We start from the raw sequence: 24,402 nt of genomic DNA on the forward strand, positions 1-24,402 counted from the left end.
CACAATTTCATGACTGAAACTATTCGACCCGCTCAGGTCCTTGAAGCTGTACGGTACTTAGTGAATACCGAGCTCTACAGAAAGCACAACATTTCACTGAACGAATCATGGCTAGCAGGACTTCAAGGAATTAATGAAATTCCTTTTATTGCTGATGAATCTGATCGCAAAGCAGTAGAGCAACTTCTTCAGCAGCAACACCTATCCCAAAATGCTGCAGAGCTCGAAGAAAATTTAAATCCCGGAGGCCATGAAACATTATTGGAAAATAATGATACTGCAATTCAGCGCATTGCATTGGCACCGGGTGAAGGCCGTCGCCCAACAAGCTTAACGCTTGACGAAGACGCAGAGGAACTTTCCTTTCCAACTATTTCTTGCGGAGAAATATTTAAAGGAAAGACAACCTATGCAAAAAAAGCCAGATCTCAAATCCGATTTTACGACCGTCGCTGCGCTGTAGTTCGTAAAGTTTTATACATGTATAAATTTTACGAAATGCAGCGCATTCAAAATTCTATTTCAATTGCTTTACGCAAAAAGTCAGGTGCAGTTACCGCTGGTAATCTGCGGGATGAGTCATTTGTTGACAGACTTGTTCAACATGATGATGGCTACCACATCCTTAAAGGCTTACGGTCTGCACCAGCTCATTGAGAGGCTGAAAAAAAAAAGTTATTGCTATGATTCGACAATTTGGGTTGCCAACCTTTTTCATTACTCTTTCCGCTGCTATTGGACAATAGGGCTATAAGCGAGGAAGAAGCGGCAGCTCTTTCCAGCTCCGAAAAGGCTCGGTTAATCCGATCCGATCCAGTGACGTGCTCCCGGTACTTCGATTATAGGTTGCGGCAATTAATGAAATTGTTCAAAACCGATATTTTTGGGGAATTCAATCTTTCCCATTTTTATTGGAGAATCGAATTCCAGCACAGAGGATCTCCGCACTCTCATGGCATGTACTGGCTTCCTGGTGCTCCTAAGCTCGAAGACGCCGAAAATACCGAGCAAGTAATAAACTTTATCGATAGGTTTATTACTACAAATGGAGACGATCCTGAGCTACAAGAAGTAATTCAGTATCAACGCCACAAGCATAGTGCTTCCTGCCTGAGAGAGTTACGCGGACAGGAGTTCTGCCGATTGAATATGCCATATCCTCCTATGCCCAAAACGCTTCTTTTGCATCCAATGGAAGAAAACGAAGTAAATGTTGAAGAACATAAAACTTTGTTCAAAAAAATTAAGGAAGCTTTAAGGACCATTTCTAATGAAGACGCAGCTTTATATAATAATTTTGATTATTTTCTGACCCACCTTGAAACTCATTTTGAAGCCTACAAATTAGCCTTACGTTCCAGCTTGAAAAAGCCACAAATTTTTCTTCGCAGACAATTCTCCGAACGCTTATAATAGAGATATTCTAGGCTTACACAGAGCTAATATGGATATTCAATTTATCCTAGATGCTTACGCCTGTTGTAGTTATATCATTAACTACATAAACAAATCGAACAGAGGCGTATCGCAGTTGCTCCGTGAAGCCATGGCAGAAATAAGCCATGGGAATATTTCTATTAAAAGAAAATTACAGCACCTCGGGAATAAGTTTATTAACGCTACAGAAATATCGGCCCAAGAAGCAGCTTACAATATTTTGGGTCTGCATATGTCGGAGGCAAGTGAAGGTACTATTTTTATAAACACTAATTTTTCCAGACAAACGAGTTAGATTGGCTCGCTCAAATGAAGAATTAGAGCGACTACCAAACAACTCGGTGGATATTTTCGAACGTAATATTCTTGACCGATATGTGCAAAGGCATGAGCAGTTGGAAGGAATTTGTTTAGCCGATTTCGCGGCTTGGTACAGATTTATCAAGCGAAATGCACGATCTGCCGCTAATCATAGGGAAGACTATGATGAAGCAAATGATGTGAAGGTAGATGACAGATGAAAGCTGTCCACTGCTGGATGGGTCTGGTTGCGTTAAGAATTGCAGGCATCCCCTTATTATAAAGTGTGTTTGCTTTAGCATTGTCTCTTCACCTTCCGATTATTTCCGAGAGCATTTAATGCTCTTCTTTTCTTGGCGCAATGAAGAAGCTGAACTTCTTTCCAACGACATTAAAACCACATTCCGAGCAAATTATGAAGCCATTAAGACAAAAAAAAAAAAGAACTATGATGTGTTTGATGATATGGAGTTAGAGAGAGTTCTAGAAGATTTGCAAGAGGATAGAAGAGATAATGGTCCTTTTGCGGAAGAACCTGCCTCCCAATTTTTAGACGAAGAGTTTAGAGCTTTGTCTGTACCAAATCTAGAGCGGAACGTAAATGTTCTTCAGGATGACAATGCGTTAAACAACCCTGAAGAAGATGGCGAACTTCAATTAATTAGACTCCCCCAGTTCGTTTCTAATGATGACTTTTGCTCGCTAACTCGGTCCCTCAACTACAAGCAAAGACAATATTATGCACATGTGATGCATAATGTTGTTTGTAAAAATATTTTTTACGAATATGTTGGTGGAGGGGCGGGTGTGGGAAAAAGCAGACTGATTTCTACCATCTATCAGTCTGTGACTTGGCGAGCAAATAAGCTTCCTGGTGCTACGGATTCGGCAAAGGTTTTATTATGTGCTCCAACTGGAAAAGCTGCTTTTGGAATTGGAGGGCTGACACTTCATTCAGTGTTTTTTCTTCCAATAAATCAAGCTTCAGGTCCCTTAAGACCTTTAACCAATGATACTTTAAATACAATTCATTGCAAGTTGATTGATCTCCAATTAATTATAATTGATGAAATTTCTATGGTTGGTTCTAAAATGCTTTCATTTTTGGATCAAAGGCTTCGTCAAATTTTCCGAAGCCCTGACATATGTTTTGGTGGAAAATCAATTATAGTTCTTGGAGATCTAAAGCAGCTTTCCCCAGTTGGAGACAGTTGGATATTTTCGGAAAGGACAATTAATCCTTACAGCGTGTTAGCAGGAAATAGCCTATGGAGCAACTTTAAGTATTTTGAGCTCACAGAAATAATGCGCCAAAGAGGCGATCATGCATTTGCTCAAGCCCTGAATCATTTATCTGAGGCTTGAATGACAATTGCAGATATAGAGCTCCTAAAACAAAGAGTTGTGTCACCCAGCGAAGTTCCTGATGATGCCATTCATTTATTTTCTTCTAACGAAGAAGTTAACAATTACAATTCCATAAAACTAGCGCAAATTGGGACGGAAGAGTTGGTTTCCACTGCTGTTGATACAGTGAAAACTGCGAACATATCTGCACGAAACAGAGAAAACACCTTAAGATATGCTCAAAATATGAAAACCTCTGAAACACAGGGTTTACCATATAATCTTCATCTCAAAACAACTGCTAAGTATATGGTTACCGTCAATATAGACACAAGTGACGGACTTGTAAATGGAGCAACTGGTCAGCTGATGCCAATTGATCATTGCTTAGTGAATGGCTCAAATTTAGTGACGCGACTTTGGATAAAATTTTTTGAGCCCACGGTTGGCGCTATCGCCAGATCAAAGGTTCGACACAGTCCCGATGCCGAATGGACTCCAATATTAAGAGCCTCTCAAGTTTTTTAATGTGGAAGATCCGAGCATGCTTCTGTTGACCGAAAACAATTTCCAATTGTTCCTGCTGAGGCTATTACCATCCACAAAAGCCAAGGAGCAACATATAGCAAAGTTGCCGTGCATCTTAAAAGAGGCATCAAGCGAGCTTCGCTATATGTTGGATGCAGCAGGGCCACTAGCGCATCAGGACTTTTCCTTCTAGGCGACTTTGTTCCTCCAACAAGATTTGGAGCTCCAAATGTCCAAGAAGAACTTCAAAAGTTAAGAGAGGAAAAGTTCTTGACTACGCACTATGAAATTCTGGTCAGCAGTAATGAAGAAATCTCCCTATATTACCAAAATGTTGAGTCTCTTCGAAGCCATCGCGAAGATATTTTCAACGACCCTATTATTTGTTCTGCAAATTTTCTTTGTTTTGTCGAAACTTGGAATCTTCCCAGCAAAGACTTTTCTTTACAAGGTTTCGATATTATAAGAAGAATTGATAGCAATCGATTGAATGGTATTGGCAAAAATGGAATTATGATTTATGCCAAGCAAAATATTGCCGAAAATGTAGTTTTCTTGTTTGAGACAAATAAGTCTTTAAGCTCAAGAACTACATACCAATCAATTGCCTTCAAATATCTCGATACATCCTTAATTGTTCCTGCATTTCCTATAACACAATTTCGAAATGAAGTTATGCTGGATGTTGAAAGGATACGCAGCTTAGAACATAATAGAAAATTGGTAATATTAGGAGATTTTAATATATGCAGATCTACAACCACTGATCGACTGGAGGAAGCTTTAAATGAAGTTAACCTTATTCCAATCAATAATTGTGCAACTACAAAACATTTAACGCAAATTGATTGGATTTTTGCTGAAAATGAGCTTAGGAAAGCTGTGGCTCTTACGTACAAAACGACCTATAGTCATCATGATGGAATTTTTCTTTAATATAGCTAAGATTTTTTTTTATTAATTTATTTATTATTTTCCTATTTTATTTATTTATATGAATTTTATATATGTTGTTATAATATTAAGAGATTTGTATATTATTTAAATATTGTAATAAATTATTTGTTTGTAATGTGCAATATAGATATAGATTATATTTCCATCTCGTGGATTGAGACCTTGTCGTGGTAAGGGGGCTGAGTATGTGAGGATTCATAATAAATATCAGCGGAAACCAGCATCAATCCTTTTTTTACTAGATCATACAAAAAAAAATATATATATATCGACGCTCATAAAAAAACCGATTAATCAGATATATGGCTGCTATAGGATATGCAATTTGGTAGGTCGGATCAATCAGCCGGTCTTTACGCGAAATTATTCGCAAATAGAAGTTTAAACTTTCTGTTTTCAAAAACGCGAAAGTTTGGTAATTTCAAATCGTTCAGTTATATGGCAGCTATAAGATATAGTCGGCCGATCGTTATAAAATTTGGTTTGTCGTATTATTTTGCCAAAAATAGCATTCGTACTAAATTTGAACTCTATTACTTTAAAATCGCCGAAGTTATAGCATTTCCGATCAATCAGTTATATGGCAGCTATAGGATATAGTCGGCCGATCCTTATGAAATTATGGTATGTCATATTATGTTGCTAACAGTAGCATTTGTACAAAATCTGAAGTCTCTAACTCAAAAAACATCAAAGTTATACCATTTCTGATCAATCAGTTATATGGCAGCTATAGGATATAGTCGTTCCGACTTATATACTGCGTGCAAAGGAAAGAAGGGTGTGTGCAAAGTTTCAAGTCGATAGCTTTAAAACTGAGAGACTAGTTTGCGTAGAAACAGACAGACGGACAGACGGACATGCTCATATCAACTCAGGAGGTGATCCTGATCAAGAATATATATACTTTATAGGGTCGGAGATGTCTCCTTCACTGCGTTGCACACTTTTGGACAAAATTATAATACCCTCTGCAAGGGTATAAAAAAGATACTTCTTATTGGCAACACCTTTGCTCCTTCGATCATTTCTCCATGTCAGCATAGCTTAATTTTTATTAATTTATTGGTAGTGGCAAATTTATTGACACTAATTTAATGGTAGTGACATCCTGTGTCGTGACTTCCAAAGAGATTTCAAATTGATGTTATTTACACAGATTTCAGTTAAACATTTGATTTAGTCAATCACTCACCCCTGTTGAGTAAGCTGAATCTTCTGGGATTTTCTACGTACCTTCTAACGGATTTCCAGCTTCTTAGATGAAAGCACACAAAGAATCTCATTTAAAAATATACATTCCCGCTTGGTCCGTGCTACATATGGGGACCCTCAAGGAAGTCATCTTGGATAGTTACGTTTACTCTTTTACTCTCTATTAATGACTTGCCCCTGATTTCAAGAACTCGCTTATACTTATGTACACAGACGATGTTAAGCTTTTTCTTTAAAACGAATCTGCTTCGGCCCAATGCAATTTTCAGTCCGATGTTAAAAGTTTATATAATATAATAAATAACACAGTGCGACAAAAAAAGAAAAGTTGGAGGAACTTTTGAAGAGACCTAGTAGGAATTGTTCATTAGGTCGGGTATAGTATAAAACCATGTTTAAAATTTTTCCTACACCCTAAAATCTTGATTTATTTCGAAAAAAAGGGTTTTTCGAAAGTGTTTTGCTCTTAAAAATTCCTGAACGCGCAATTTTAGGCCGATTTTCAATTTTTTTATGTTCTTCAATAGTTAAATGTTGTAGCTTTTGAAAAAAAAAAATACATCTTCAATTTATTTAAACAGAAAGGATACAAATTTTACAAAAGAAACTGACTTTTTTGAATTTTTGTCACGTTTTTCAAACTTTGACGCCATTTTTTCGGTACAACTTCCAAGAAATGGTATCATTCTTAACACATATTAATATTGTCTCATTAATCCTTAATAAAACAAGACCAATTTCATTCTGTTCGAAGACCAATTTCATTACGAAATTATGAAAATTGTTGAAGTTATTACGCTTTTCCCAAAACAAGTCAATTCAAATTCGAGCGCACCGTAACAGTATGTAAGTACCAGTATGTAAGTTAACAGAAAGATAGAAACTCAATGGAAGATTATTCTTGTCAGTCTTAGTTTTATTGATTTCATAGCTTTTATCAATGTTTAAAAATGCTAAAAATGAAAAAATAAAAGCTATGAAATCAATAAAACTAAGACTGACAAGAATAATCTTCCATTGAGTTTCTATCTTTCTGTTAACTTACATACTGGTACTTACATACTGTTACGGTGCGCTCGAATTTGAATTGACTTGTTTTGGGAAAAGCGTAATAACTTCAACAATTTTCATAATTTCGTAATGAAATTGGTCTTCGAACAGAATGAAATTGGTCTTGTTTTATTAAGGATTAATGAGACAATATTAATATGTGTTAAGAATGATACCATTTCTTGGAAGTTGTACCGAAAAAATGGCGTCAAAGTTTGAAAAACGTGACAAAAATTCAAAAAAGTCAGTTTCTTTTGTAAAATTTGTATCCTTTCTGTTTAAATAAATTGAAGATGTATTTTTTTTCAAAAGCTACAACATTTAACTATTGAAAAACATAAAAAAATTGAAAATCGGACTAAAATTGCGCGTTTAGGAATTTTTAAGAGCAAAACACTTTCGAAAAACCGTTTTTTTCGAAATAAATCAAGATTTGAGGGTGTAGGAAAAATTTCAAACATGGTTTTATACTATACTCGACCTAATGAACAATTCCTACTAGGTCTCTTCAAAAGTTCCAAATCACTGTCGCACTGTGTAATAGATCAAAATGCAACTTGTATCTTTTTGTCGTTCTTGCTCTTATTTTTCTATGTGATTGCCTTAGAAAAATAAACTCAGGTAAATGATCTTGGTGTCCTATTAGACTCTAAGCTCAAATATGCCGATTCAAAGGAATTTAACGACCCCCACATTACTAAAAGCTTATTCATTTTTTTGGTCCGTCCGATACTGGAGTATGGTTCATATGTCTGGAGTCCCCGATCATTACCGCATAGAGGTCCTTACTTTGATGAAAATCTTCATCTTCCTTACTTCAAAACTAAATCATCAAACTTACCAAGCTTAACTAATCGTAGAACAATACTGGATGTAGTTTTTATACATGAGAGGAGAGTTGTTAACTCTACTCAGTTTTATTATAGATAGTTATGTAGTATTTGTTATGAGTATTGAATATTACAAGTTCTGGTTTCTTATATTTTTAAAATTAGGCTCTTCTTGTCTGCTGCTGCTTTTCGTCGTTCTTTTCTACTTATACTCCTCTCGTCTACTGCCGTTTTGCCAGTTGCCATCCTACTGACATTAATACTGCTGCCATACCTGCTGATATTCATACTACTGCCATACTGCTGATTTTCATATTTCTGCCATACTGCTGATTTTTATACTGCTGCTATACTGCTGATAAACTGCTGCTTTCCTACTGGTATACTGCTCCTGTTGTACACATTTTCCACTGTCTTACATTCGGCCATTCCTGACATGTCATCTGTCCCAGATAACCAAGCGTCTTCATTATCCTTTTAATAACGCCACAACTTGATGTGATCACAGCTGGTTTGAAGTGTTACATGGGCCTTCTACATCCGCTGCCTTCTGAACTTCGTTTCTGCCGTTCCTCTTGACTTTAAATGTTTCATACGGTCCCAGATATTCTCCCGCCAGCTTTTTTTCCTGCAATAAACTGTGTCCAACGTATAGCAACTAAGTCTCCAACTTTATAATTGCTGTGATCTCTAAGGAGACAAGCATAACACGATCGGTATAGCGACTTAGGCAGTCAACATGCTTTAATCGTTCTCCAGGACGATGTTCTACTGTGAAATGGAAATCCTGTAGGTAAACAATCCACTGCGTGACTGCTCTTGGTACATCCGCCTTCTGTAGAGTTTGTTTAAAAGCGGAACAATCCGTTATCAGCTTAAATGACGATCCCAGATAGAAAAAGGTCAGAATATCTTGGACTGCTCTGACGCTTTTCGGCACCAAAAATTTGCTGACCGCTGCAGTCTTTTCATGCCCAGGCCACAGGTTTCCGTCTTCAATGTTGTGGCCCAAGAAGTAAATTCTTCTTTGCAAGAAGTGACATTTTCGCTACTTGATCTTCAGGCCAAACGCCCCAGCTTCTTTGAAGACGAGTGCAATCTTTTGCAAACATCGCTCTGCAGTCTCGGCGTGAATTATTATATCATATATAAATCGAGTATGTCCTTGTTCATCAGCTCCTGTAATACGCAATTAACGTAGCGAATTAATACAGCTGGCGAGTTCCGAAATCCAAACGGTGTTCTATTAAATTCGTACAATTCGGATTTGGTTATGAACGCTGTAAATTTCTTGCTCTCTTCCTCAATGGCAACGTGGAGAAAACCATTCTCCAAGTCTATAACGGTAAAGCAGCGCGCTTTTCTATAACTTCCTCTATAACAGGGACCGGAAAGCAATCTCTCAACACCATCGATTTAAGCTTACGAAAACCAACGCAAACACTGCGTTTGTCATCCTTTTTGTGTACCAGCACGAGACGGTTAGCAAAGTTTGATGTAGATGGGCGTATAATTCCAGCAGATAGCCATTCTTCGATCTGCTGTTCGACATCCTTCTCTTCGGCAATCCCAAATCGAATCGGAGATTGACGAAATGGGATGATCTCACCATCTGGAAAAATTCGCAGCTTGACTGGAACCTCTGCTACTGAATCCACCACCTTGTAGTTCTTGATCAGCATCGACACTTCCTTTTCATACTGCGGAGGAACATCGATTTCATCATATATTATGAAAATTATTTATTATTTTTCATTTTATTCATTTTATTTTTATTTTTTTTTTTCATTTTTAAACATTGATAAAAGCTATGAAATCAATAAAAATAAGACTGACAAGAATAATCTTCCATTGAGTTTCTATGTTTCTGTTAACTTACATACTGGTACTTACATACTGTTACGGTGCGCTCGAATTTGAATTGACTTGTTTTGGGAAAAGCGTAATAACTTCAACAATTTTCATAATTTCGTAATGGAATTGGTCTTCGAACAGAATGAAATTGGTCTTGTTTTATTAAGGATTAATGAGACAATATTAATATGTGTTAAGAATGATACCATTTCTTGGAAGTTGTACCGAAAAAATGGCGTCAAAGTTTGAAAAACGTGACAAAAATTCAAAAAAGTCAGTTTCTTTTGTAAAATTTGTATCCTTTCTGTTTAAATAAATTGAAGATGTATTTTTTTTTTTCAAAAGCTACAACATTTAACTATTGAAAAACATAAAAAAATTGAAAATCGGACTAAAATTGCGCGTTCAGGAATTTTTAAGAGCAAAACACTTTCGAAAAACCGTTTTTTCGAAATAAATCAAGATTTGAGGGTGTAGGGAAAAATTCTAACATGGCTTGATACTATACTCGAGCTAATGAACAATTCCTACTAGATCTCTTCAAAAGTTCCAAATCACTGTCGCACTGGGTAATAGATCAAAATGCAACTTGTATCTTTTTGTCGTTCTTGCTCTTATTTTTCTATGTGATTGCCTTAGAAAAATAAACTCAGGTAAATGATCTTGGTGTCCTTAGACTCTAAGCTCAAATATGCCGATTCAAAGGAATTTAACGACCCCCACATTACTAAAAGCTTATTCATTTTTTTGGTCCGTCCGATACTGGAGTATGGTTCATATGTCTGGAGTCCCCGATCATTACCGCATAGAGGTCCTTACTTCATGATGAAAATCTTCATCTTCCTTACTTCAAAACTAAATGGGATGATCTCACCATCTGGAAAAATTCGCAGCTTGACTGGAACCTCTGCTACTGAATCCACCACCTTGTAGCTCTTGATCAGCATCGACACTTCCTTTTCATACTGCGGAGGAACATCGATTTCATCATATATTATGAAAATTATTTATTATTTTTCATTTTATTCATTTTATTTTTATTTTTTTTTCATTTTTAGCATTTTTAAACATTGATAAAAGCTATGAAATCAATAAAAATAAGACTGACAAGAATAATCTTCCATTGAGTTTCTATGTTTCTGTTAACTTACATACTGGTACTTACATACTGTTACGGTGCGCTCGAATTTGAATTGACTTGTTTTGGGAAAAGCGTAATAACTTCAACAATTTTCATAATTTCGTAATGAAATTGGTCTTCGAACAGAATGAAATTGGTCTTGTTTTATTAAGGATTAATGAGACAATATTAATATGTGTTAAGAATGATACCATTTCTTGGAAGTTGTACCGAAAAAATGGCGTCAAAGTTTGAAAAACGTGACAAAAATTCAAAAAAGTCAGTTTCTTTTGTAAAATTTGTATCCTTTCTGTTTAAATAAATTGAAGATGTATTTTTTTTTTCAAAAGCTACAACATTTAACTATTGAAAAACATAAAAAAATTGAAAATCGGACTAAAATTGCGCGTTTAGGAATTTTTAAGAGCAAAACACTTTCGAAAAACCGTTTTTTCGAAATAAATCAAGATTTGAGGGTGTAGGAAAAATTTCAAACATGGTTTTATACTATACTCGACCTAATGAACAATTTCTACTAGGTCTCTTCAAAAGTTCCAAATCACTGTCGCACTGTGTAATAGATCAAAATGCAACTTGTATCTTTTTGTCGTTCTTGCTCTTATTTTTCTATGTGATTGCCTTAGAAAAATAAACTCAGGTAAATGATCTTGGTGTCCTATTAGACTCTAAGCTCAAATATGCCGATTCAAAGGAATTTAACGACCTCCACATTACTAAAAGCTTATTCATTTTTTTGGTCCGTCCGATACTGGAGTATGGTTCATATGTCTGGAGTCCCCGATCATTACCGCATAGAGGTCCTTACTTTGATGAAAATCTTCATCTTCCTTACTTCAAAACTAAATCATCAAACTTACCAAGCTTAACTAATCGTAGAACAATACTGGATGTAGTTTTTATACATGAGAGGAGAGTTGTTAACTCTACTCAGTTTTATTATAGATAGTTATGTAGTATTTGTTATGTGTATTGAATATTACAAGTTCTGGTTTCTTATATTTTTAAAATTAGGCTCTTCTTGTCTGCTGCTGCTTTTCGTCGTTCTTTTCTACTTATACTCCTCTCGTCTACTGCCGTTTTGCCAGTTGCCATCCTACTGACATTAATACTGCTGCCATACCTGCTGATATTCATACTACTGCCATACTGCTGATTTTCATATTTCTGCCATACTGCTGATTTTTATACTGCTGCTATACTGCTGATAAACTGCTGCTTTCCTACTGGTATACTGCTCCTGTTGTACACATTTTCCACTGTCTTACATTCGGCCATTCCTGACATGTCATCTGTCCCAGATAACCAAGCGTCTTCATTATCCTTTTAATAACGCCACAACTTGATGTGATCACAGCTGGTTTGAAGTGTTACATGGGCCTTCTACATCCGCTGCCTTCTGAACTTCGTTTCTGCCGTTCCTCTTGACTTTAAATGTTTCATACGGTCCCAGATATTCTCCCGCCAGCTTTTTTCCTGCAATAAACTGTGTCCAACGTATAGCAACTAAGTCTCCAACTTTATAATTGCTGTGATCTCTAAGGAGACAAGCATAACACGATCGGTATAGCGACTTAGGCAGTCAACATGCTTTAATCGTTCTCCAGGACGATGTTCTACTGTGAAATGGAAATCCTGTAGGTAAACAATCCACTGCGTGACTGCTCTTGGTACATCCGCCTTCTGTAGAGTTTGTTTAAAAGCGGAACAATCCGTTATCAGCTTAAATGACGATCCCAGATAGAAAAAGGTCAGAATATCTTGGACTGCTCTGACGCTTTTCGGCACCAAAAATTTGCTGACCGCTGCAGTCTTTTCATGCCCAGGCCACAGGTTTCCGTCTTCAATGTTGTGGCCCAAGAAGTAAATTCTTCTTTGCAAGAAGTGACATTTTCGCTACTTGATCTTCAGGCCAAACGCCCCAGCTTCTTTGAAGACGAGTGCAATCTTTTGCAAACATCGCTCTGCAGTCTCGGCGTGAATTATTATATCATATATAAATCGAGTATGTCCTTGTTCATCAGCTCCTGTAATACGCAATTAACGTAGCGAATTAATACAGCTGGCGAGTTCCGAAATCCAAACGGTGTTCTATTAAATTCGTACAATTCGGATTTGGTTATGAACGCTGTAAATTTCTTGCTCTCTTCCTCAATGGCAACGTGGAGAAAACCATTCTCCAAGTCTATAACGGTAAAGCAGCGCGCTTTTTGCAGCTTTTCGAGTACTTCCTCTATAACAGGGACCGGAAAGCAATCTCTCAACACCATCGATTTAAGCTTACGAAAACCAACGCAAACACTGCGTTTGTCATCCTTTTTGTGTACCAGCACGAGACGGTTAGCAAAGTTTGATGTAGATGGGCGTATAATTCCAGCAGATAGCCATTCTTCGATCTGCTGTTCGACATCCTTCTCTTCGGCAATCCCAAATCGAATCGGAGATTGACGAAATGGGATGATCTCACCATCTGGAAAAATTCGCAGCTTGACTGGAACCTCTGCTACTGAATCCACCACCTTGTAGTTCTTGATCAGCATCGACACTTCCTTTTCATACTGCGGAGGAACATCGATTTCATCATATATTATGAAAATTATTTATTATTTTTCATTTTATTCATTTTATTTTTATTTTTTTTTTCATTTTTAGCATTTTTAAACATTGATAAAAGCTATGAAATCAATAAAAATAAGACTGACAAGAATAATCTTCCATTGAGTTTCTATCTTTCTGTTAACTTACATACTGGTACTTACATACTGTTACGGTGCGCTCGAATTTGAATTGACTTGTTTTGGGAAAAGCGTAATAACTTCAACAATTTTCATAATTTCGTAATGAAATTCGTCTTGTTTTATTAAGGATTAATGAGACAATATTAATATGTGTTAAGAATGATACCATTTCTTGGAAGTTGTACCGAAAAAATGGCGTCAAAGTTTGAAAAACGTGACAAAAATTCAAAAAAGTCAGTTTCTTTTGTAAAATTTGTATCCTTTCTGTTTAAATAAATTGAAGATGTATTTTTTTTTCAAAAGCTACAACATTTAACTATTGAAAAACATGAGAAAAAGACATGAAAAAAAATTGAAAATCGGACTAAAATTGCGCGTTCAGGAAATTTTAAGAGCAAAACACTTTCGAAAAACCGTTTTTTCGAAATAAATCAAGATTTGAGGGTGTAGGAAAAATTTCAAACACGGTTTTATACTATACTCGACCTAATGAACAATTCCTACTAGGTCTCTTCAAAAGTTCCAAATCACTGTCGCACTGTGTAATAGATCAAAATGCAACTTGTATCTTTTTGTCGTTCTTGCTCTTATTTTTCTATGTGATTGCCTTAGAAAAATAAACTCAGGTAAATGATCTTGGTGTCCTATTAGACTCTAAGCTCAAATATGCCGATTCAAAGGAATTTAACGACCCCCACATTACTAAAAGCTTATTCATTTTTTTGGTCCGTCCGATACTGGAGTATGGTTCATATGTCTGGAGTCCCCGATCATTACCGCATAGAGGTCCTTACTTTGATGAAAATCTTCATCTTCCTTACTTCAAAACTAAATCATCAAACTTACCAAGCTTAACTAATCGTAGAACAATGCTGGATGTAGTTTTTATACATGAGAGGAGAGTTGTTAACTCTACTCAGTTTTATTATAGATAGTTATGTAGTATTTGTTATGAGTATTGAATATTACAAGTTCTGGTTTCTTATATTTTTAAAATTAGGCTCTTCTTGTCTGCTGCTGCTTTTCGTCGTTCTTTTCTACTTATACTCCTCTCGTCTACTGCCGTTTTGCCAGTTGCCATCCTACTGACATTAATACTGCTGCCATACCTGCTGATATTCATACTACTGCCATACTGCTGATTTTCATATTTCTGCCATACTGCTGATTTTTATACTGCTGCTATACTGCTGATAAACTGCTGCTTTCCTACTGGTATACTGCTCCTGTTGTACACATTTTCCACTGTCTTACATTCGGCCATTCCTGACATGTCATCTGTCCCAGATAACCAAGCGTCTTCATTATCCTTTTAATAACGCCACAACTTCATGTGATCACAGCTGGCTTGAAGTGTTACATGGGCCTTCTACATCCGCTGCCTTCTGAACTTCGTTTCTGCCGTTCCTCTTGACTTTAAATGTTTCATACGGTCCCAGATATTCTCCCGCCAGCTTTTTTCCTGCAATAAACTGTGTCCAACGTATAGCAACTAAGTCTCCAACTTTATAATTGCTGTGATTTCTAAGGAGACAAGCATAACACGATCGGTATAGCGACTTAGTCAGTCAACATGCTTTAATCGTTCTCCAGGACGATGTTCTACTGTGAAATGGAAATCCTGTAGGTAAACAATCCACTGCGTGACTGCTCTTGGTACATCCGCCTTCTGTAGAGTTTGTTTAAAAGCGGAACAATCCGTTATCAGCTTAAATGACGATCCCAGATAGAAAAAGGTCAGAATATCTTGGACTGCTCTGACGCTTTTCGGCACCAAAAATTTGCTGACCGCTGCAGTCTTTTCATGCCCAGGCCACAGGTTTCCGTCTTCAATGTTGTGGCCCAAGAAGTAAATTCTTCTTTGCAAGAAGTGACATTTTCGCTACTTGATCTTCAGGCCAAACGCCCCAGCTTCTTTGAAGACGAGTGCAATCTTTTGCAAACATCGCTCTGCAGTCTCGGCGTGAATTATTATATCATATATAAATCGAGTATGTCCTTGTTCATCAGCTCCTGTAATACGCAATTAACGTAGCGAATTAATACAGCTGGCGAGTTCCGAAATCCAAACGGTGTTCTATTAAATTCGTACAATTCGGATTTGGTTATGAACGCTGTAAATTTCTTGCTCTCTTCCTCAATGGCAACGTGGAGAAAACCATTCTCCAAGTCTATAACGGTAAAGCAGCGCGCTTTTCTATAACTTCCTCTATAACAGGGACCGGAAAGCAATCTCTCAACACCATCGATTTAAGCTTACGAAAACCAACGCAAACACTGCGTTTGTCATCCTTTTTGTGTACCAGCACGAGACGGTTAGCAAAGTTTGATGTAGATGGGCGTATAATTCCAGCAGATAGCCATTCTTCGATCTGCTGTTCGACATCCTTCTCTTCGGCAATCCCAAATCGAATCGGAGATTGACGAAATGGGATGATCTCACCATCTGGAAAAATTCGCAGCTTGACTGGAACCTCTGCTACTGAATCCACCACCTTGTAGTTCTTGATCAGCATCGACACTTCCTTTTCATACTGCGGAGGAACATCGATTTCATCATATATTATGAAAATTATTTATTATTTTTCATTTTATTCATTTTATTTTTATTTTTTTTTTTCATTTTCAGCATTTTTAAACATTGATAAAAGCTATGAAATCAATAAAAATAAGACTGACAAGAATAATCTTCCATTGAGTTTCTATCTTTCTGTTAACTTACATACTGGTACTTACATACTGTTACGGTGCGCTCGAATTTGAATTGACTTGTTTTGGGAAAAGCGTAATAACTTCAACAATTTTCATAATTTCGTAATGAAATTGGTCTTCGAACAGAATGAAATTGGTCTTGTTTTATTAAGGATTAATGAGACAATATTAATATGTGTTAAGAATGATACCATTTCTTGGAAGTTGTACCGAAAAAATGGCGTCAAAGTTTGAAAAACGTGACAAAAATTCAAAAAAGTCAGTTTCTTTTGTAAAATTTGTATCCTTTCTGTTTAAATAAATTGAAGATGTATTTTTTTTTCAAAAGCTACAACATTTAACTATTGAAAAACATAAAAAAATTGAAAATCGGACTAAAATTGCGCGTTCAGGAATTTTTAAGAGCAAAACACTTTCGAAAAACCGTTTTTTCGAAATAAATCAAGATTTGAGGGTGTAGGAAAAATTTCAAACATGGTTTTATACTATACTCGACCTAATGAACAATTCCTACTAGGTCTCTTCAAAAGTTCCAAATCACTGTCGCACTGTGTAATAGATCAAAATGCAACTTGTATCTTTTTGTCGTTCTTGCTCTTATTTTTCTATGTGATTGCCTTAGAAAAATAAACTCAGGTAAATGATCTTGGTGTCCTATTAGACTCTAAGCTCAAATATGCCGATTCAAAGGAATTTAACGACCCCCACATTACTAAAAGCTTATTCATTTTTTTGGTCCGTCCGATACTGGAGTATGGTTCATATGTCTGGAGTCCCCGATCATTACCGCATAGAGGTCCTTACTTTGATGAAAATCTTCATCTTCCTTACTTCAAAACTAAATCATCAAACTTACCAAGCTTAACTAATCGTAGAACAATACTGGATGTAGTTTTTATACATGAGAGGAGAGTTGTTAACTCTACTCAGTTTTATTATAGATAGTTATGTAGTATTTGTTATGAGTATTGAATATTACAAGTTCTGGTTTCTTATATTTTTAAAATTAGGCTCTTCTTGTCTGCTGCTGCTTTTCGTCGTTCTTTTCTACTTATACTCCTCTCGTCTACTGCCGTTTTGCCAGTTGCCATCCTACTGACATTAATACTGCTGCCATACCTGCTGATATTCATACTACTGCCATACTGCTGATTTTCATATTTCTGCCATACTGCTGATTTTTATACTGCTGCTATACTGCTGATAAACTGCTGCTTTCCTACTGGTATACTGCTCCTGTTGTACACATTTTCCACTGTCTTACATTCGGCCATTCCTGACATGTCATCTGTCCCAGATAACCAAGCGTCTTCATTATCCTTTTAATAGCGCCACAACTTCATGTGATCACAGCTGGTTTGAAGTGTTACATGGGCCTTCTACATCCGCTGCCTTCTGAACTTCGTTTCTGCCGTTCCTCTTGACTTTAAATGTTTCATACGGTCCCAGATATTCTCCCGCCAGCTTTTTTCCTGCAATAAACTGTGTCCAACGTATAGCAACTAAGTCTCCAACTTTATAATTGCTGTGATCTCTAAGGAGACAAGCATAACACGATCGGTATAGCGACTTAGGCAGTCAACATGCTTTAATCGTTCTCCAGGACGATGTTCTACTGTGAAATGGAAATCCTGTAGGTAAACAATCCACTGCGTGACTGCTCTTGGTACATCCGCCTTCTGTAGAGTTTGTTTAAAAGCGGAACAATCCGTTATCAGCTTAAATGACGATCCCAGATAGAAAAAGGTCACAATATCTTGGACTGCTCTGACGCTTTTCGGCACCAAAAATTTGCTGACCGCTGCAGTCTTTTCATGCCCAGGCCACAGGTTTCCGTCTTCAATGTTGTGGCCCAAGAAGTAAATTCTTCTTTGCAAGAAGTGACATTTTCGCTACTTGATCTTCAGGCCAAACGCCCCAGCTTCTTTGAAGACGAGTGCAATCTTTTGCAAACATCGCTCTGCAGTCTCGGCGTGAATTATTATATCATATATAAATCGAGTATGTCCTTGTTCATCAGCTCCTGTAATACGCAATTAACGTAGCGAATTAATACAGCTGGCGAGTTCCGAAATCCAAACGGTGTTCTATTAAATTCGTACAATTCGGATTTGGTTATGAACGCTGTAAATTTCTTGCTCTCTTCCTCAATGGCAACGTGGAGAAAACCATTCTCCAAGTCTATAACGGTAAAGCAGCGCGCTTTTCTATAACTTCCTCTATAACAGGGACCGGAAAGCAATCTCTCAACACCATCGATTTAAGCTTACGAAAACCAACGCAAACACTGCGTTTGTCATCCTTTTTGTGTACCAGCACGAGACGGTTAGCAAAGTTTGATGTAGATGGGCGTATAATTCCAGCAGATAGCCATTCTTCGATCTGCTGTTCGACATCCTTCTCTTCGGCAATCCCAAATCGAATCGGAGATTGACGAAATGGAATGATCTCACCATCTGGAAAAATTCGCAGCTTGACTGGAACCTCTGCTACTGAATCCACCACCTTGTAGTTCTTGATCAGCATCGACACTTCCTTTTCATACTGCGGAGGAACATCGATTTCATCATATATTATGAAAATTATTTATTATTTTTCATTTTATTCATTTTATTTTTATTTTTTTTTTCATTTTTAGCATTTTTAAACATTAATAAAAGCTATGAAATCAATAAAAATAAGACTGACAAGAATAATCTTCCATTGAGTTTCTATCTTTCTGTTAACTTACATACTGGTACTTACATACTGTTACGGTGCGCTCGAATTTGAATTGACTTGTTTTGGGAAAAGCGTAATAACTTCAACAATTTTCATAATTTCGTAATGAAATTGGTCTTCGAACAGAATGAAATTGGTCTTGTTTTATTAAGGATTAATGAGACAATATTAATATGTGTTAAGAATGATACCATTTCTTGGAAGTTGTACCGAAAAAAATGGCGTCAAAGTTTGAAAAACGTGACAAAAATTCAAAAAAGTCAGTTTCTTTTGTAAAATTTGTATCCTTTCTGTTTAAATAAATTGAAGATGTATTTTTTTTCAAAAGCTACAACATTTAACTATTGAAAAACATAAAAAAATTGAAAATCGGACTAAAATTGCGCGTTCAGGAATTTTTAAGAGCAAAACACTTTCGAAAAACCGTTTTTTCGAAATAAATCAAGATTTGAGGGTGTAGGAAAAATTTCAAACATGGTTTTATACTATACTCGACCTAATGAACAATTCCTACTAGGTCTCTTCAAAAGTTCCAAATCACTGTCGCACTGTGTAATAGATCAAAATGCAACTTGTATCTTTTTGTCGTTCTTGCTCTTATTTTTCTATGTGATTGCCTTAGAAAAATAAACTCAGGTAAATGATCTTGGTGTCCTATTAGACTCTAAGCTCAAATATGCCGATTCAAAGGAATTTAACGACCCCCACATTACTAAAAGCTTATTCATTTTTTTGGTCCGTCCGATACTGGAGTATGGTTCATATGTCTGGAGTCCCCGATCATTACCGCATAGAGGTCCTTACTTTGATGAAAATCTTCATCTTCCTTACTTCAAAACTAAATCATCAAACTTACCAAGCTTAACTAATCGTAGAACAATACTGGATGTAGTTTTTATACATGAGAGGAGAGTTGTTAACTCTACTCAGTTTTATTATAGATAGTTATGTAGTATTTGTTATGAGTATTGAATATTACAAGTTCTGGTTTCTTATATTTTTAAAATTAGGCTCTTCTTGTCTGCTGCTGCTTTTCGTCGTTCTTTTCTACTTATACTCCTCTCGTCTACTGCCGTTTTGCCAGTTGCCATCCTACTGACATTAATACTGCTGCCATACCTGCTGATATTCATACTACTGCCATACTGCTGATTTTCATATTTCTGCCATACTGCTGATTTTTATACTGCTGCTATACTGCTGATAAACTGCTGCTTTCCTACTGGTATACTGCTCCTGTTGTACACATTTTCCACTGTCTTACATTCGGCCATTCCTGACATGTCATCTGTCCCAGATAACCAAGCGTCTTCATTATCCTTTTAATAACGCCACAACTTCATGTGATCACAGCTGGTTTGAAGTGTTACATGGGCCTTCTACATCCGCTGCCTTCTGAACTTCGTTTCTGCCGTTCCTCTTGACTTTAAATGTTTCATACGGTCCCAGATATTCTCCCGCCAGCTTTTTTCCTGCAATAAACTGTGTCCAACGTATAGCAACTAAGTCTCCAACTTTATAATTGCTGTGATCTCTAAGGAGACAAGCATAACACGATCGGTATAGCGACTTAGGCAGTCAACATGCTTTAATCGTTCTCCAGGACGATGTTCTACTGTGAAATGGAAATCCTGTAGGTAAACAATCCACTGCGTGACTGCTCTTGGTACATCCGCCTTCTGTAGAGTTTGTTTAAAAGCGGAACAATCCGTTATCAGCTTAAATGACGATCCCAGATAGAAAAAGGTCACAATATCTTGGACTGCTCTGACGCTTTTCGGCACCAAAAATTTGCTGACCGCTGCAGTCTTTTCATGCCCAGGCCACAGGTTTCCGTCTTCAATGTTGTGGCCCAAGAAGTAAATTCTTCTTTGCAAGAAGTGACATTTTCGCTACTTGATCTTCAGGCCAAACGCCCCAGCTTCTTTGAAGACGAGTGCAATCTTTTGCAAACATCGCTCTGCAGTCTCGGCGTGAATTATTATATCATATATAAATCGAGTATGTCCTTGTTCATCAGCTCCTGTAATACGCAATTAACGTAGCGAATTAATACAGCTGGCGAGTTCCGAAATCCAAACGGTGTTCTATTAAATTCGTACAATTCGGATTTGGTTATGAACGCTGTAAATTTCTTGCTCTCTTCCTCAATGGCAACGTGGAGAAAACCATTCTCCAAGTCTATAACGGTAAAGCAGCGCGCTTTTCTATAACTTCCTCTATAACAGGGACCGGAAAGCAATCTCTCAACACCATCGATTTAAGCTTACGAAAACCAACACAAACACTGCGTTTGTCATCCTTTTTGTGTACCAGCACGAGACGGTTAGCAAAGTTTGATGTAGATGGGCGTATAATTCCAGCAGATAGCCATTCTTCGATCTGCTGTTCGACATCCTTCTCTTCGGCAATCCCAAATCGAATCGGAGATTGACGAAATGGGATGATCTCACCATCTGGAAAAATTCGCAGCTTGACTGGAACCTCTGCTACTGAATCCACCACCTTGTAGTTCTTGATCAGCATCGACACTTCCTTTTCATACTGCGGAGGAACATCGATTTCATCATATATTATGAAAATTATTTATTATTTTTCATTTTATTTTTATTTTTTTTTTCATTTTTAGCATTTTTAAACATTGATAAAAGCTATGAAATCAATAAAAATAAGACTGACAAGAATAATCTTCCATTGAGTTTCTATCTTTCTGTTAACTTACATACTGGTACTTACATACTGTTACGGTGCGCTCGAATTTGAATTGACTTGTTTTGGGAAAAGCGTAATAACTTCAACAATTTTCATAATTTCGTAATGAAATTGGTCTTCGAACAGAATGAAATTGGTCTTGTTTTATTAAGGATTAATGAGACAATATTAATATGTGTTAAGAATGATACCATTTCTTGGAAGTTGTACCGAAAAAATGGCGTCAAAGTTTGAAAAACGTGACAAAAATTCAAAAAAGTCAGTTTCTTTTGTAAAATTTGTATCCTTTCTGTTTAAATAAATTGAAGATGTATTTTTTTTCAAAAGCTACAACATTTAACTATTGAAAAACATAAAAAAATTGAAAATCGGCCTAAAATTGCGCGTTCAGGAATTTTTAAGAGCAAAACACTTTTGAAAAACCGTTTTTTCGAAATAAATCAAGATTTGAGGGTGTAGGAAAAATTTCAAACATGGTTTTATACTATACTCGACCTAATGAACAATTCCTACTAGGTCTCTTCAAAAGTTCCAAATCACTGTCGCACTGTGTAATAGATCAAAATGAAACTTGTATCTTTTTGTCGTTCTTGCTCTTATTTTTCTATGTGATTGCCTTAGAAAAATAAACTCAGGTAAATGATCTTGGTGTCCTATTAGACTCTAAGCTCAAATATGCCGATTCAAAGGAATTTAACGACCCCCACATTACTAAAAGCTTATTCATTTTTTTGGTCCGTCCGATACTGGAGTATGGTTCATATGTCTGGAGTCCCCGATCATTACCGCATAGAGGTCCTTACTTTGATGAAAATCTTCATCTTCCTTACTTCAAAACTAAATCATCAAACTTACCAAGCTTAACTAATCGTAGAACAATACTGGATGTAGTTTTTATACATGAGAGGAGAGTTGTTAACTCTACTCAGTTTTATTATAGATAGTTATGTAGTATTTGTTATGAGTATTGAATATTACAAGTTCTGGTTTCTTATATTTTTAAAATTAGGCTCTTCTTGTCTGCTGCTGCTTTTCGTCGTTCTTTTCTACTTATACTCCTCTCGTCTACTGCCGTTTTGCCAGTTGCCATCCTACTGACATTAATACTGCTGCCATACCTGCTGATATTCATACTACTGCCATACTGCTGATTTTCATATTTCTACCATACTGCTGATTTTTATACTGCTGCTATACTGCTGATAAACTGCTGCTTTCCTACTGGTATACTGCTCCTGTTGTACACATTTTCCACTGTCTTACATTCGGCCATTCCTGACATGTCATCTGTCCCAGATAACCAAGCGTTTTCATTATCCTTTTAATAACGCCACAACTTGATGTGATCACAGCTGGTTTGAAGTGTTACATGGGCCTTCTACATCCGCTGCCTTCTGAACTTCGTTTCTGCCGTTCCTCTTGACTTTAAATGTTTCATACGGTCCCAGATATTCTCCCGCCATCTTTTTTCCTGCAATAAACTGTGTCCAACGTATAGCAACTAAGTCTCCAACTTTATAATTGCTGTGATCTCTAAGGAGACAAGCATAACACGATCGGTATAGCGACTTAGGCAGTCAACATACTTTAATCGTTCTCCAGGACGATGTTCTACTGTGAAATGGAAATCCTGTAGGTAAACAATCCACTGCGTGACTGCTCTTGGTACATCCGCCTTCTGTAGAGTTTGTTTAAAAGCGGAACAATCCGTTATCAGCTTAAATGACGATCCCAGATAGAAAAAGGTCACAATATCTTGGACTGCTCTGACGCTTTTCGGCACCAAAAATTTGCTGACCGCTGCAGTCTTTTCATGCCCAGGCCACAGGTTTCCGTCTTCAATGTTGTGGCCCAAGAAATAAATTCTTCTTTGCAAGAAGTGACATTTTCGCTACTTGATCTTCAGGCCAAACGCCCCAGCTTCTTTGAAGACGAGTGCAATCTTTTGCAAACATCGCTCTGCAGTCTCGGCGTGAATTATTATATCATATATAAATCGAGTATGTCCTTGTTCATCAGCTCCTGTAATACGCAATTAACGTAGCGAATTAATACAGCTGGCGAGTTCCGAAATCCAAACGGTGTTCTATTAAATTCGTACAATTCGGATTTGGTTATGAACGCTGTAAATTTCTTGCTCTCTTCCTCAATGGCAACGTGGAGAAAACCATTCTCCAAGTCTATAACGGTAAAGCAGCGCGCTTTTCTATAACTTCCTCTATAACAGGGACCGGAAAGCAATCTCTCAACACCATCGATTTAAGCTTACGAAAACCAACGCAAACACTGCGTTTGTCATCCTTTTTGTGTACCAGCACGAGACGGTTAGCAAAGTTTGATGTAGATGGGCGTATAATTCCAGCAGATAGCCATTCTTCGATCTGCTGTTCGACATCCTTCTCTTCGGCAATCCCAAATCGAATCGGAGATTGACGAAATGGGATGATCTCACCATCTGGAAAAATTCGCAGCTTGACTGGAACCTCTGCTACTGAATCCACCACCTTGTAGTTATTGATCAGCATCGACACTTCCTTTTCATACTGCGGAGGAACATCGATTTCATCATATATTATGAAAATTATTTATTATTTTTCATTTTATTCATTTTATTTTTATTTTTTTTTTTTCATTTTTAGCATTTTTAAACATTGATAAAAGCTATGAAATCAATAAAAATAAGACTGACAAGAATAATCTTCCATTGAGTTTCTATCTTTCTGTTAACTTACATACTGGTACTTACATACTGTTACGGTGCGCTCGAATTTGAATTGACTTGTTTTGGGAAAAGCGTAATAACTTCAACAATTTTCATAATTTCGTAATGAAATTGGTCTTCGAACAGAATGAAATTGGTCTT

The sequence above is a fragment of the Drosophila bipectinata genome, chromosome XL (assembly GCF_030179905.1).
Source record: "Drosophila bipectinata strain 14024-0381.07 chromosome XL, DbipHiC1v2, whole genome shotgun sequence".
In the NCBI taxonomy this organism is placed as follows: Eukaryota; Metazoa; Arthropoda; class Insecta; order Diptera; family Drosophilidae; genus Drosophila; species Drosophila bipectinata.